General features: G+C 40.1%; 1 pseudogene; it reads right to left on the reverse strand.

Moving 5' to 3' along the window:
• LOC112679047 (acyl-coenzyme A synthetase ACSM1, mitochondrial-like) overlaps positions 1–16,732 on the reverse strand; it is a 28,491-nt pseudogene extending 11,759 nt beyond the window's left edge.
• Positions 16,733–16,840: the final 108 nt, after the last annotated feature.

The raw sequence follows: 16,840 nt of genomic DNA on the forward strand, positions 1-16,840 counted from the left end.
CTATGAACCATACAAGGACAAACCTAGAGTCTTAATATTTCTTAGGCGTGGAAGCCTAAGACCAATTAACTGATTATTTAAAATAATTATTTTTGCACAAGAAGTCAGACAGGTATATGAATTGAGACTAAAATAGCTATTTTTCTATAGCTCCCAAGATGGCAGTCATCCCCCTGTCAGCTACAGGAATAACAGAGTTGGGGTAAGTGGCTCTGTCCAGCAACAGAAATGTCTTGAGAATGTGTTGGAAGAAATGTACTGTCATTGATAACGTTTTTGTGTTTCAAGACATGCATAATACTCTGAATGTCTTGCCACCTGGCTGAGTGATGCCTTTGAGAGCCACACTCGTTTGTGTGTGTTTGTGTGTGTGTGTGTGTGTGTGTGTGTGTGTGTTTGGTATACTCAGAAAGTCTCTGCTCCCTCCTCCACTCCAGCTACTGTTCAACAATCACACCTATGTGCTGTCCATATAAACACCCAGAAATGAACCTCTGGGGCCAGCTCCTGATTGCCTGTGGTTACCACCCTAGGAAGGGATGGGTAAGTGAGCAGGACTTGCAGGTGGCCTTCATGTTACTGGAGAGAGCCTCTCATCCCACCACCCCTCCTGGGCTCCCTAGAGCTAATAATCACAAGGACGGTAGCACCATGTTCTTAGACCTCTTTCAAAGTTTTGTCTAAAAGTTTTCAGTACATTAGTCTCTTGACAAATTGATGAACTATGAATTGTCTTCATGCACACTGATTTGCAGCAAACTAGCCTAAAATTCTGAAACCTTGCATTGGCTTCAGGCAATGCTGTGAGCAGAGTGGGACCTCTGCACACACATGCTTCAGCTCATCTACTGGGCTCAGTGGCTAAGCACATCCTGACTGACCCAGAAAGGACCATTTACCTACTGTCTGTAGCCCTCATAGAGCAGAAGACCTGTCCGTCTTCTCCATTCCTCTTGCTCTTCTGGCAGCAGAGCCTCCCCACCAGTAGTGCAGTACTTCAGGGTAGGAAACTTGAGACTTAAAGGAAAGTGAAGTGACAATAGAACTTGTGGTCAAGCCTTGGGTGCTCTGCCCCAGGCCCAGAGTGCTAAGAACTCAGAGCCTTGTCATCTGGATCATTTGCGCTTCTGCTTACTCACATTCTTACTTGCCTATTGGGCAATTTGCTGGTGGTCAAAGCCAAGCCAAGTGGTCACTCACTTTCTGTCAGTTCATGTTAATTCTTCTGACAAGGGGTGGTGGTGGTGGTGAGGCTAATGGGTTTGGATCAGAGGTTTGGGTCAAAATTGGAAGTTGACATAAAATGTTGGCAAAGACTTTTTTTTTATCAGACCTTGCCTTCACATTCTCTATGGCTAAGAGGGGTATTTAATAAACCATAATGTGGTGGGGGTTAAGGCCTCAAGAGCATGTTGGGATGATAACAGAACTGCACCGTCACCTATGAAGAGTAGGGTCATGTGCTTTGAAGGGCTTTTGTATTTCGGAGAAGAGAATGCAAGTTACAGGGTGGAAATGAATTGCTTAGGACATCAAAGAAGACTGAGATGAGTGTGGGAAAAGAGAGAAGAGTTGCAGACAGTGGCCCCAAGAGAAGAAATTTCAGGGAGAGCAGAAAAGTCAGCCATGAACATTTGTAGTAGGTACATTGTATGATGCAAATCCTCTTCTTCATTTTTCCTCATAACATTTTCTGTAACTAATAAAAAAAAACACAAAATAATGATGGGTTCCCTGAAGGACATGGGAAAAGTGATTAAGGTCTGAGTACCAGGTGGCCTGGGGCTGAGCCAGGTGAGCTCTTGAGGATAAGAGAGGTAGCAGACGTCTGGTTCACCTTCTTATCCTTGTCACCCTGTCCTGTTACATACAGAGTCAGAATCAGGGACGGGAGGGATGGTTTCACTGAGGGTATCTTCCTCATTCTTCTGCTGCTTTATCCAAAGTAGATAAAATGGGGAGAGTCTCTGATGAAGTAATTAGGTATGCTTTGGTCAGATTTTTACTGAGCTTGGAGAGAGATAATCAACTGGGGAATGTTTCAAAAAGTAGCCTAACATGATCTTTGAAATACAGATGGAAACAGAATCCAACCAGCTTGAGGCTTTATGAATAAAATCAAGTTGTGTTTCAGAGTTAGCTTCTTAAGTGTAGTCACAGAATCCTTAATATTTTAATTCTATATTTAAGATATGTTACTCTGAATTTTTTTTTCACTTTTTAAACTTTTTATTTTGAGATTATTGTAGGTACATATGCAATTTTATGCAGTAATTACAGACATTCCATACATTCATCATCTAGTTTCCCTTACTAATGACATTTTGCATAGCTATAGTGTAGTATCACAGGTAGGAAGCTGACAAAGATATAATCCATCAACTTTATTCAGATTTCACCAGTTTTACATTCATGTGTGTGTGTGTGTTTAATTTAAGCATTTATCAATGTAGATTTGTGTGAACACCACTATGGCCAAGTTACAGAATTTCGTCGCAAGGATCCTCCTGCTACCCCTATATATTCACAGCCACCTCTTTCCTCTGCCTCTCCCTAACTCCTGAAAACCACAAATCTGTTCTCCATTTCTGTAATTTTGTCATTTAAAAAAATGTTTTATAAATGGAACCACAGTACGAAGTCTTCCGAAACTGGCTTTTTTCCACTCCATGTAATTTCCTTGAGATCCCTCCAAGTATGTGTCAATGGTCCATTCCTTTCTATTGCTGAGTAATATTCCATGGTGTGGATGACTGAGTTTACTTTTTTTTTTTTTTGACTCATTAATGCCACCATCATTTACTCAGATTTGTTATTATTTTAATGATGGTGATTTTGTTTATTTTGTTTTTTTTTAATTTATTTTTTATTGGTGTTCAATTTACTAACATACAGAATAACACCCAGTGCCCGTCACCCATTCACTCCCACCCCCCGCCCTCCTCCCCTTCTACCACCCCTAGTTCGTTTCCCAGAGTTAGCAGTCTTTACGTTCTGTCTCACTTTCTGATATTTCCCACTCATTTCTTCTCCCTTCCCTTATATTCCCTTTCACTATTATTTATATTCCCCAAATGAATGAGAACATATAATGTTTGTCCTTCTCCGACTGACTTACTTCACTCAGCATAATACCCTTCAGTTCCATCCACGTTGAAGCAAATGGTGGGTATTTGTCATTTCTAATAGCTGAGTAATATTCCATTGTATACATAAACCACATCTTCTTTATCCATTCATCTTTCGTTGGACACCGAGGCTCCTTCCACAGTTTGGCTATTGTGGCCATTGCTGCTATAAACATCGGGGTGCAGGTGTCCCGGCGTTTCATTGCATTTGTATCTTTGGGGTAATTCCCCAACAGTGCAATTGCTGGGTCGTAGGGCAGGTATATTTTTAACTGTTTGAGGAACCTCCACACAGTTTTCCAGAGTGGCTGCACCAGTTCACATTCCCACCAACAGTGTAAGAGGGTTCCCTTTTCTCCGCATCCTCCCCAACATTTGTTGTTTCCTGCCTTGTTAATTTTCCCCATTCTCACTGGTGTGAGGTGGTATCTCATTGTAGTTTTGATTTGTATTTCCCTGATGGCAAGTGATGCAGAGCATTTTCTCATATGCATGTTGGCCATGTCTATGTCTTCCTCTGTGAGATTTCTGTTCATGTCTTTTGCCCATTTCATGATTGGATTGTTTGTTTCTTTGGTGTTGAGTTTAATAAGTTCTTTATAGATCTTGGAAACTAGCCCTTTATCTGATATGTCATTTGCAAATATCTTCTCCCATTCTGTAGGTTGTCTTTGAGTTTTGTTGACTGTATCCTTTGCTGTGCAAAAGCTTCTTATCTTGATGAAGTCCCAATAGTTCATTTTTGCTTTTGTTTCTTTTGCCTTCGTGGATGTATCTTGCAAGAAGTTACTGTGGCCGAGTTCAAAAAGGGTGTTGCCTGTGTTCTTCTCTAGGATTTTGATGGAATCTTGTCTCACATTTAGATCTTTCATCCATTTTGAGTTTATCTTTGTGTATGGTGAAAGAGAGTGGTCTAGTTTCATTCTTCTGCATGTGGATGTCCAATTTTCCCAGCACCATTTATTGAAGAGACTGTCTTTCTTCCAATGGATAGTCTTTCCTCCTTTATCGAATATTAGTTGCCCATAAAGTTCAGGGTCCACTTCTGGATTCTCTATTCTGTTCCACTGATCTATGTGTCTGTTTTTGTGCCAGTACCACACTGTCTTGATGACCACAGCTTTGTAGTACAACCTGAAATCTGGCATTGTGATGCCCCCAGATATGGTTTTATTTTTTAAAATTCCCCTGGCTATTCGGGGTCTTTTCTGATTCCACACAAATCTTAAAATAATTTGTTCTAACTCTCTGAAGAAAGTCCATGGTATTTTGATAGGGATTGCATTAAACGTGTATATTGCCCTGGGTAACATTGACATTTTCACAATATTAATTCTGCCAATCCATGAGCATGGAATATTTTTCCATCTCTTTGTGTCTTCCTCAATTTCTTTCAGAAGTGTTCTATAGTTTTGAGGGTATAGATCCTTTACATCTTTGGTTAGGTTTATTCCTAGGTATCTTATGCTTTTGGGTGAAATTGTAAATGGGATTGACTCCTTAATTTCTCTTTCTTCAGTCTCATTGTTAGTGTATAGAAATGCCACTGACTTCTGGGCATTGATTTTGTATCCTGCCACGCTACCGAATTGCTGTATGAGTTCTAGCAATCTTGGGGTGGAGACTTTTGGGTTTTCTATGTAGAGTATCATGTCATCGGCGAAGAGGGAGAGTTTGACTTCTTCTTTGCCAATTTGAATGCCTTTAATGTCTTTTTGTTGTCTGATTGCTGAGGCTAGGACTTCCAGTACTATGCTGAACAGCAGTGGTGAGAGTGGACATCCCTGTCTTGTTCCTGATCTTAGGGGAAAGGCTCCTAGTGCTTCCCCATTGAGAATGATATTTGCTGTGGGTTTTTCGTAGATGGCTTTTAAGATGTCGAGGAATGTTCCCTCTATCCCTACACTCTGAAGAGTTTTGATCAGGAATGGATGCTGTATTTTGTCAAATGCTTTCTCTGCATCCAATGAGAGGATCATATGGTTCTTGGTTTTTCTCTTGCTGATATGATGAATCACATTGATTGTTTTACAGGTGTTGAACCAGCCTTGTGTCCCGGGAATAAATCCTACTCGGTCATGGTGAATAATTTTCTTAATGTACTGTTGGATTCTATTGGCCAGTATCTTGTTGAGAATTTTTGCATCCATGTTCATCAGGGATATTGGTCTGTAATTCTCCTTTTTGGTGGGGTCTTTGTCTGGCTTTGGAATTAAGGTGATGCTGGCTTCATAGAACGAATTTGGAAGTACTCCATCTCTTTCTATCTTTCCAAACAGCTTTAGGAGAATAGGTATGGTTTCTTCTTTAAACGTTTGATAAAATTCCCCTGGGAAGCCATCTGGCCCTGGACTCTTGTGTCTTGGGAGGTTTTTGATGACTGCTTCAATTTCCTCCCTGGTTATTGGCCTGTTCAGATTTTCTATTTCTTCCTGTTCCAGTTTTGGTAGTTTGTGGCTTTCCAGGAATGCGTCCATTTCTACTAGATTGCCTAATTTATTGGCATATAGCTGTTCATAATATGTTTTTAAAATCGTTTGTATTTCCTTGGTGTTGGTAGTGATCTCTCCTTTCTCATTCATGATTTTATTAATTTGTTACTCTGAATTTTGAAGTACTTATTTTAATCTGAGACTCTTTAAAAGATACATAAATGCCCATAAGTTTCAAAGAGTAGCTATCCATTTGGCTAAAATTAACTCGAAAATATTGGGAAATGTAAAAATAAAACTATATAGTAAGGTAACACTCTGCATCTTTCAGATTGACCAGAATTAAACACTATGACAATAACAAATATTAGCAATGTTTGGAACAATGGGAATTCTCCTACTTTGCTAGTGGGAGCACAGACTGATTCAATACTTTGAGAATCACACGGTAAAATGTAGTGTCAGTGTGAACTAGCAATTCCTCTTCCAGAAAAAATGCTACAGAAATGCATGTTTATATATACCAGAGTACACATGCAAGAATTCAATGCAGCATTAATCACTAAAGTCCCCCAATGAAAACTTTCCAAGTGTCCATTGATGGTAGAACTGATTAAAACATGCCATTTTTTCATACAATGGGATATTACACAGCAATGAAAATTAACTATAGCAACATGTAACAACACAGACATATCTTAAAAACATAATGCTGATACTGCAGAATGGTATATGATTACATATATAAAGTTCAAAGGCAAGTAAAATATAATAGTTTGTATAGGGAAATTTCCTTAAGCTATAAGGGAAAATGAGGAAATAAAACACCATAAAAGTCAAGACAGTAAATTCCTTTAGAGGAGATAGAGAGCCACGAAGAGATCTCTGGGGTGTGGGCAATATTCTACTTTTGTGACTCAGGTGAGTGGTGGCACAGTTTTATTTTCAATAATTCATTAATCTATACATTTACATCTTATGCATTTTCCTGTATATTCATCTTTTCATAAGAAAAGATATTTTAAAAAGAATAAACTGCAATGTTGCAAGGCTCACTGAGTGTTTCATTTGGATCTCAGTCTTGCTTTAATGAGCTAATTACCAACACTTCTCTCTCTCTTTCTCTCTCTTTCTCTCTCTCTCTCACACACACATGCACACAAAGAACCCCAGTTAAAAATCGATGATGGTACATTGGATTCCTTAAATTCCTACCCAAAGATTGTTTTGACCAGCCACCACCACTTTTACTATACCTGGTAGAAGTGTGCTATAGAATCATTCGATATGCGGCTGGTGCAGCAAGGCACTGGGTGATGGGGTATTTGAACAACATCTAGAAAATGAAGGGAAGGAACTTTACTTTTATAGTCAAGATGTAAAATATAACATAGGAGTGCATATATCCTTTTGAAATAGTGTTTTCATGTTATTTGGCTAAATAGGAGTGCAATTACTGAATCATATGGTAGTTTTATTTCTAATTTTTTGCAGAACCGCCATACTGTGTTCCTCAGTGGCTGCACCAGCTTGCATTCCCACCAGACAGTGTACCAGATTTCCTTTTTATCTATATCCTCACCAACACTCGTTGTTTCTTCTGTTCTTGATTTTAGCCATTCTGACAAGGGTGAGGTGATGTCTCATTGTGGTTTTGATTTGTATTTCCCTGATGATGAGTGATAAGCATCTTTTTGTGTGTCTGTTGGCTATCTGTATGTCTTCTTTAGAAAAATGTCTGCTCATGTCTTCTGCCAATTTTCAATTGGATTATTTGGAGGGGTTTTTTTGTGTTGAATTATATGGAGAGTACGTTTTTAATTTAACATTCTTTGTTTTAATCAGTATCTCTCATCCTCAATAAGAGAAATTGAAGCTAAAAGTGTTATTGTTAAAACTTCAGAAAGGTAACAAGTGAAAAATAAATCAAAATAAACTTCCAAATGCTGGTGTGTATGTGTGTAAATTTGTAGAATTAATACTTTGAAATCATTCAAGCTTAAAACACACTGAGACTTTGGGGACACTCATGGAGTGGAGGTGAGGAGGGGAAAGGTGGATTGGATTCAGTGTTCCTTGTGCAGCTTTAACCCTCAGGGACTGGCAGATTGTGTACAGTAAATAATGATGGAGAGGTAGATGTTGACATGAGGCAGGGAAGGAGAAATGGGAAATATAATCTGACATGCTGGAGGGATCATCAGATGGACTTGAGGGAGATAAATGAGGGGAAATTTGCATGGAAGGAGAAGACTAGACTTAAGGCATAGTTTTGAGAGCCCCCCAAATGGATGTGCATGCAGGTGAAATGGAAGTAGAGGAGATTGTTTAGAAGGAAGAGGAAAGGTGAGGGCAGACCCTTGGAGGACTGAAGTATTCAGAAGTAAGCTGGGTGAAGAGGATGTGGCTGCAGTAAGCAGAAAATGTTCTATAGAGGAGTTTGATACTAAGGGAGGAACAATAGGGTTAGTCCAGTGTGCACCAGAGTGCAAGGAAGGTATTTTTTAGGATGGGGAATGTTGAATGTGTTTACAGACTAAGGGAGCAGAGTTAGTGAAGAGTAAGAGGTTGAAAATATGGGAGAAAATATTTAATAGATTAAAGATTAATGAAGAGGGGCAAAGTGAGAGATTAAAAATATGGGAGAAAAGGTTTAATGGATAAAAGATTAATGAGAACAGCTCCTAACAGAAGGACAGAGAAAAAGAATAGGCTCTCCAGACTAAACATTGAAAGGTAGAGGGGCAGGTCTGCCTCTGAGATGGAAAACAAAGGTGTGCATAGAGATCCAAAGAGCATTTTCAGGTGAAGGGAAAGTACAGGAAGGGGGTTCACGTGGGTGACTTATCACCAAGCACCACTGCTTGCTGGATGCCTCCTGTATGCCATCTCAGAGCTAAGATCTTCACACACTTCATCTATACCATCTTATTTTATATTCCAACAACTTTGTGATGTGCTAATTATTAAAACTCCCATTTTACAGATGAAGAACGTGAGGCTCAGAGTAGCAAGGAAACCACAAATAAATGTTAAACATGGGATAAGAAACTAGATGTGTCATTTTCCAAGGGCTCTGTTTTTAAACATTTCATTAAATTGAGCAATATCACCATCACACACACACACACACACACACACACACACACACACACTACACACCAGCTACCTAGCTCTGGCAGATTCAGGATCCAGGGTACGTGACCTTGCTCTGATTTCTTTAATTTCTTAAAATGTGTTGTCAGGGTCCCAAGTCCACAAAATCTGATGCATAGGTGTGGGGAAGGACTTGGAATCTGTATTTTCTTCAAAGTTTCATCCAATGTGATTCTGATACAGTGAAGAATTCAGTGCTCTATACTTTGAGAAAACCAGAACCAGGTTTATATAATGCTTATAGGACCTTTTGTTAAATAAAATATTTCTCAGCAGGGCCCAGCTTTTGAGTTTGAAACACGAGTTTCTTCTAAGAGTTTGTTGATACCAGAAGGTTGGTCTTCTTACCTGTTCAATGATCTTGGGGTCAAACTGGGACAGATGATGGCTGAAGATTGTAGCCGCTGCTGTCCATGGTTCCAGCACACAACCCCAGACAGCCAAAACCCAGCCTGAGTCCGAAAAGCACCAGAAGATATCAAATGTCTTGAGTTGCAGTAATTTCCTGCTAACTCCAAAATACAGTAGTCTCAGCTATGAGAGGATGTGATCAAGGGCTGGGGACTCTGGTTTTCAGGTGGTGACCCACCGCTCATTCTCAGCACATGTGGTTTGAGTGGGTCTCCAGACACACTCCCATGCTAGGTCCCTAGAGTATGCCAAATCCTATTTCGTGATCATGTGTGCCTTCATCTGGTATAGTTATAATGCTCCTTAAGGCTGGGAATATGGGGACAAAATCTGTAGCTTCTTTCTTGGATTTGACTCTGTTACTGATATAGTCCTAAGTAATGCTGGCAGCCATTTGGGGATAACAAGAGATTAGCCTTTCTGAGAAGAGCATCAAAAGATATCAGAAACAGAGCTGACAGGTGGAGAGACAAAAACTGAATCCAGAGACTCTGTAGCTATGTCTGAAGCCAAACCCTGGAGTTTCCTGCCTCGTGATTCAATAAATTCCTTTATTTACTTTTTAGCTTAAAGAAGTTTAGATTGGGATGTCTGTCATTTGTGATGGAGAAAGAGAAAGAGAAAGAAAGAGAAAATGAAAGAGAAAGGGAGAGACAGGGAGATAGGGAGAGGTAGAGAGAGGGAGAGAGAGGGAGAAGACTTAATTTTTTTGTCAGTTAACATATTTTATTTATTTATTTTTAATAATAAATTTATTTTTGTGTTCAATTTGCAAACATAAGGAATAACATCCAGTGTTCATCCTGTCAAGTGCCTACCTCAGTGCCCACCACCCAGTCACCCCTACCCCCCGCCCTCCTCCCCTTCCACCACCCCTAGTTAGTTTCCCAGAGTTAATTTTTAATTCCCCAACTTGGCAAGGACCAGAAACAAGTAGACAATAGGCAAAAATTGGAAGGTGGAGTGGATAAGGGTTTTCATTTCTCTACCCTACCTTACTGCTTCTGTAGGACCTCTGTGTGTATAACTCCTTAAGAAAACACAACCCTCCCATTAGCAGGCCATGGCTTTAAAGAACTTTACTATTAATACGAAAGGGATTTGAAAAACAACCCAATCTCCCTTATCCCAGCTCTCTTAGGATTGTGGCTCACCCACAAGACATGACTAGCTAGGAGGATCTCAGCTTCAGACCCAACTACCCACTGAACATCTCTTCTGGAGTATCCCTGAGGCACTTCAAACCCAGCAGATCCTAATCTTTCCTAATTCCCGTGGACTAACTCTCCTCCAGTGCTCTTTGTATTTCAGTGAATGCCATTACTGTCCATGAAACTGTCCAAGCCCAAAATCTGAGAGTTGGCCTTGCCCCTCTCTTATCTTCCACATCTAGACAACAGATCCTGTCCATTTTATCTCCTAAAATCTCAAATATTTAAACTTCTTTAATGTTTCTGGCACCTTTTCCAAGCCACCACCATTTTGAATTATTCTAAGACCTTCTAGCTGGCCATTCTATCTTTTTCCAACACATTCTCTATCTTGCAGCCACATAATCTTTTCCTTTTAAAAAATAATTTTTTGAGAGAGAGAGAGAGAGAGAGTGTGTGTGTGTGTGTGTGTGTTTGTATGTGTAGGGGCAGGGGGCGGGAGAAGCAGAGGCTGAGGGACAGAATCTCAAGCAGAATGCTCAATGCAGAGCCCACAATGGGGCTCTATCTCAGGACCCCAGATTGTGACCCGAGCCGAAATCAAGAGTCAGACACAGAACAGACTAAGCCACCCAGGTACCTCCACAGTGATCTTTTCAAAACACAATCTGATTAGGGCTTTCCTTTGCTATTACTCCAATACCTCCCCTCTTTCAAAGATACCCTCCAATCTCTATACCAAGGCCCACAAGATCCTGCATGATCTGGGTCCTGCTCACTTTCCCAACTCTTGTCTATCCCTTACCCTATACCCTGAGAACCAGCTATCCTTGTCTCTATAGTTTGATAAATGCTACTTTTTATGTCTTTGTGCCTTTGCTCTTGCTATTCAGACTGCACAGAAAGCCTCCCTCTTCTTCCCACCCCCATTCCTCCAGGGTCTTGCTATTCAGTTGTTATCATTGTATAACTTTGCATCATCACAGATAACCGTGGTCCACCAAAAACCTTGACTTCCCTCTGGTCTGGTTAATAAGTTAGAAAACTTATTAACAAAACTTGTTCTTGTCTGAATATTACTATCTGGGGATGGGGCAGAGGGGAGAAAATAGGCTTAGTTTAAATTTGATTAAGAGATTAACCCAAGGCTACAGCTTCAGCCTCTAAGATTGTTTTAGGTTAGGGGCAATGGCTTGGTGTGTCTTGGTTCTAGGTATTATTTTCCCTAACAGTTCATGATGGGGTAACTCTAAATTTCACTTGTCCATATTGGGGAGAGGAAAGGATCTGTCACTTCAAGTGAAATTGTTAAAACATTCTGTCTTTCCTCACCAAACTCTGAGTCCACTGACATGGACACAATGACTTTCTTACATACCTCCTGTCAAGGTGCAGGACCTAAATGTCCCCTCTTTGTCATCAGAGCCTCTGTCAGCAAAAAGTAAGGATTCCCAGCATTTAACTCTCAGACTCTCATCAGACTGAACCAAATAGCACAAAAGGGAGAAACAAGATGGAGTCAATTCTGCTTAGAGCTCTTTTCCCAACCCACATGTACACACACACACACACACACACACACACACTGCCCCAGATATGTGTCCCAGCCCATAAATCAATGCTTTCATTCCTACCTTGAAGGGAAAGAGGATTGCAAGGCAAGTCCATGATTGTGTTTCACCATCTTGGGTAAGCCTGTGGTCTCACTGGTGAAGAAGATGGCCCTTAGGTCCAGTGTCTTTGACTTAATACAGGTGTAATTTGGGGATGTTGATATGCCAAGGGATTCAATACAAAAGGAGAGAAGTCATATTTACTGCTTTTCCATCCCCGGAGAAGCAAAAGAAACAATATGGGGCTTGGAGTCAGAAAACTGGAGGTTTCTAATACTGGAGGGAAAACTGGTTCTCCCACAATGAGGAATCAAACAGAGTTTGAAAGTGAGTTGGATAAGTAGATTGACATTTCTTCATTTAAAAAAGGGGTGGAGGAATAAAGTGGGTTATTTTACATGTAACAAGCACTGAAATAGTACTTCCAGGCAATACTCCAAATGATTTACAAATAAGAACTCATTCAACATTCAAAGCAACCCTAATAGGCGAATACTGCTCTTATTGTTCACATTATGTGGATGAGAAAATTGAGGCTCAGAAGACATGTATTCATTAAATGGTCCAGCCAGTATTCAAATTCACTCAGTCTGATCCTCAGACTGTGCTCATAATCACACTGTTAAGCTTTTTTTCTACAGGAACCAGTTTTATAGGAATTTCACCCCATAACCTTGGCAATGAAGGGTAGGGAAGAGAAAATGAGGATGCACATTTGCCCCTGTGTAAGCTTGAGATGGTAGGTAGAATCTGTAGGGTCCCCCAGTGTGCCTAATTCTTGGAGGCTTCTCCTAGACTGGGAGTCTCTCGAGCCTATACCTATTATAAATGCAAGTTCCCTATGGTGTTTGATCAGCAAATGATCCCAAGGCTGCAGGACACACTGGCTCTTGCTGTAAAATGATATCGTATTGACTTTTTGGCAATTTGAGGGAGTTTTAGAGAATACTCTTTATTTACACCATTTTCTTCTAATTGACTTTAAAATCCAGTGTAAGATATGACTTCAGTATGATATTTGCCTTTTGAGGCTGAAGTAAAGGACTTTAAAAACTGAGGGGTTACTTTAAGAAAAGAAACCCGGTGTGGTTTGTGGGTTATATGATTTTCATATATCTGAAGGCTTACCGAATCAGAATTTCGGAGGTGGAAGTGGTCTTTCTTACCTTCAATACTCTAAAGGTATGCAGTCCCTAAAAGATGGAAAGTGTTTTCTCCCCCAAGCTGCCTGCCAGCAACAGGCTCAATTTTCTTGCAGTATCAGGTTTTCCCTTAAAAATTCAACCCTTAATCTTTCATTCAACCTCTTCATATATTTACTTTTTATATAAGCATAATATTTCAGTTTCCCTACCTACAAGAAAGACACAACACAACAACTCTCTGACTTTATACATCTCCTTTGCATAGGGGTGATTATACTTTAGTGACAGAGGTGTGGAAGTTCAGTACCCTCATTTTACAAATAAAGCAATTGCACTCAAGAAAGGGGAAGGAACTGATTTGGAACACACCAAATCAGTAGCATAACTGGGAAAAGGTTTCTGGGACACCTGGGTGGCTCAGTGGTTGAGCAGCTGCTTTTGGCTCAGGGCGTGATCCCATGGTCTCGGGATCGAGTCCCACATTGGGCTCCCTGCAGGGAGCCTGCTTCTCCCTCTGCCTATGTTGCTGCCTGCCTCTCTCTGTGTGTCTCTCATGCATAAATATATAAAATCTTTAAAAAAGGTTTCTGCCATCAGACCTGGTGAGCCGCCTCCCACTAATTGTCTACCAGCACTTGGGAGCAAATGGCCTTCTCCTGCCTTTCCTTGGAAAGCATATTCATCAGAACAGAAACTCACTTCATCTATGATCGTAAGTCCAGCCACCCTTAATGGCTATGGTCAGACCCTGGGAGCTTTGTTTTCAGAGCAGACACTCAGAAGCTAGAGAATCCACCTCTGGGGCAAAGGTATCTATGGTCACAATGCCCTTGGCTTTAGACACTTGTAATTGGTAGAGAATGTCCTTGGCCTTTATCTGGGTGGTTCCTGGTATGAAGATTATTCCTGGGAATGAAAAAGGAACTTTTGGGTTTCAGGCCTGGCTTATCTACATAGAAATCCACTAGCCTCTTGCCGTGCAAAGTATGGTCCATGGACCAGCATCATTAGTACACAAAATCTCATGCCCCATCCCAAGCCTACCAAGTCAGAATCTTCCCTTGAACATGATGGCCAACGGATTCCTATGCACATTGAAATTTGAAAAGCCTGCCCTAATATTTTCTACTCTATATGGATCTAGCCAGTAGACAGGTGGATCCTAGTTTATACAGGATCTGGGACTATGGACAGTGTCCCTGACATCAGGATTAGCTACATCCCTGTCTCCATTTTTCTCCTCTCATTTCCTTCTCTGTCTGGGCCTTATATAATCTTGAATCGTCTCTCTTTCCCTCACTTTTCATATCTAAATTTAACTACATTATCTTTTGAACTTCGTACTACCCCTTCCATTTTCAATCACCTGCTTTCCCTTCTTCCATCTTCTATCACCAACAATTAGTTCAAGTCTTCATATGGCCCTATTAGGTTCTAATCTCTCCACCAGATGCCTTATCCTGAGTCTTCCTCCTACCCAACTTCCATATTATTTTCTGTTCAGGTTCTATAGAACCCGACTTTTCCCCTTCCACTTTTCTTCTCTTTACCAGCACCTTTACCTTCCCAGGAAAACATCATACTTTCCACCCAACACTGAAGGCACTGCCCACCCTCCATCTTTCTCTCCTGAAAATCTATTCTCTTTTTCAAGATAGCTATTCTTCATAAAGCTTCTCCTGACTCTTAAGTCTTTGCGTGTGCTATGCCCATTCTTGCAATTCCCTTCCTTTGCTTCTATCCTTTAATTCTGCCTCTCCCAGAGGGCTCAGCTCATGTCTTGAGTTTCCCATGGGCCATCTCTTAGCTCTAAGAGGACATGGCTTCTCTATACTCTCTATACTTGCCATTGCTGTTAATTCTTGATTCCACATGACCTTGACGGATTAATCTAGTATTTTATTAGTGAGAGAATATATGAACACGCATTACAAAGTAATTCAAAAAACAGCCCATAAGTCCCACACCAATTCTAAATTATACAGATAAATAGATTGGCAATTAAAAAGGGAAGGAAAATATCTATAGGAGGATACTTTTTTTATTTTTTTTATTTTTTTATAGGAGAATACTAATAAATATAGAAAGAATAATAGAAGTAGAAAATTTTTACATAAAACCACCATAATAATATTCAATTCCACCAAGAATCATCAATGGATTCTCAAGTCACAGGGTAAAAGACAGTTGGGGAACAGGATATTCACATAATCTCATAAGTATTACAGCATAGATTACTTACTAATTACAAAGGGAAAAGGTAAAAAAGCAAAACAAAACAAAGGGAAAAGGTGCCTTACAAAGGTAAATATCACTGATGGTAGGACAAACCAACTTGATGTATCTCCTGATATAAAGCATGAGATAAGCAAATTGTCCTTTTAGTACTCCAACTAAAAGTGTTTAACTGAATATAATCCTGAGGAAAGAGTCAGAAATACAAATATTGTGGCACCTTCTGCGAAACAACTGGCTTAGACATTTCCAAAACTTGTTCATGCAGAAAAGTCTAGATTGAACGAGACTGAGGAGGTGTGACAACTTAACACAATGCATGATCCTCTATTGGATTTTGGATTCAAATAAAAAAAGACACTACTGGGACAATTAAAGAATTTTGACTATGGATGTATCAGTGATAGATGTCTTGTATGACAACTCTGTTGTGGTTAGGTCAGGAGAATGTCTTGGATCAATGCAGATGCATACTCCAGTGTTTATGGATGGTTTTCTGGTGTTTATGAATGTCTCAATGTCTGCAACCGATACTTAAATGATTAAGTGTAGGAGAGATTCAAAATGTTAACAACTGATAGATCTTTTTCTTTCTTTCTTTCTTTACTTAAATTCAATTAATTAACATATAATGTATTATTAGTTTCAGAATATAATTATTCTCCTATAAAATTTCAGAGGTAGAATTCAGTGATTCATTAGTCATATATAACACCCAGTGCTCATTACCTGATGGATCTTTAAAAACAAGGAATGAGACTGTGCAGGAGAAAGTGTGTGTGTGTGTGTGGATGAATTAGAGAGTTATGACATTGTGTTTGAAGGTGTGTAAATATGAGAGAGAGAGAGAGAGAGAAGGGGAGAGAGAGAAGGAGTAAAAGAGTATTTGAGAGAATCTGAGAAAGACAAAGACTGTGCAGAATTTAAAAACATGGTAGGGAATATTAATATTTCAGGACCAATGAACTCTAGACCCGACCTAAATCTATTGGGGTCTCTTTGAGTCACTGACCTTCTCAGGTACACCCTATGGTCACTAGCCACCACTCACGCACACGGGGCAGGATCAAGGCTAGATGGTCTCCCTGATGTAGGCCACAGGTCTGGGTAAGAACGTTGGCTGCACAGTGGGATAAGTCTGCTTTCTCTCTGAAACTCCACTTCAGTTTATCCCCTTGGTTATTCACACACCACAGGGCTGGGTTTGGACCTCTCTTGCCCTCCTGGTCAAGATCATATACCAAGTGTTACTTTCTACTTTAAAGAAAAGGGCCACTTACCTCACCAATCTACTACCATAGACACATTTCAGTGAAAGTGTAGCTCAAGGACTGAGATCCCATTTTAATGCATTTATAGAACCATAAGAAGTTGGGGATAGAGTGTATGATCCAGTCAACTTCTTCTGGTCTACCGTCACCACCTCCTCTTAAGTCACATAAAATCATGAATAGCCTTCATGGTACCTATTAACGCCTTAAAATTTCATTCCCCCATGTGTCTGTCTCAGTTTCATATGGACAATAGGTTCTCCTCTGTGCCTGTTTTCTCATCTATGAAATGGGTACA

This window comes from Canis lupus, chromosome 6 (genome assembly GCF_003254725.2).
Source record: "Canis lupus dingo isolate Sandy chromosome 6, ASM325472v2, whole genome shotgun sequence".
NCBI lineage: Eukaryota > Metazoa > Chordata > Mammalia > Carnivora > Canidae > Canis > Canis lupus.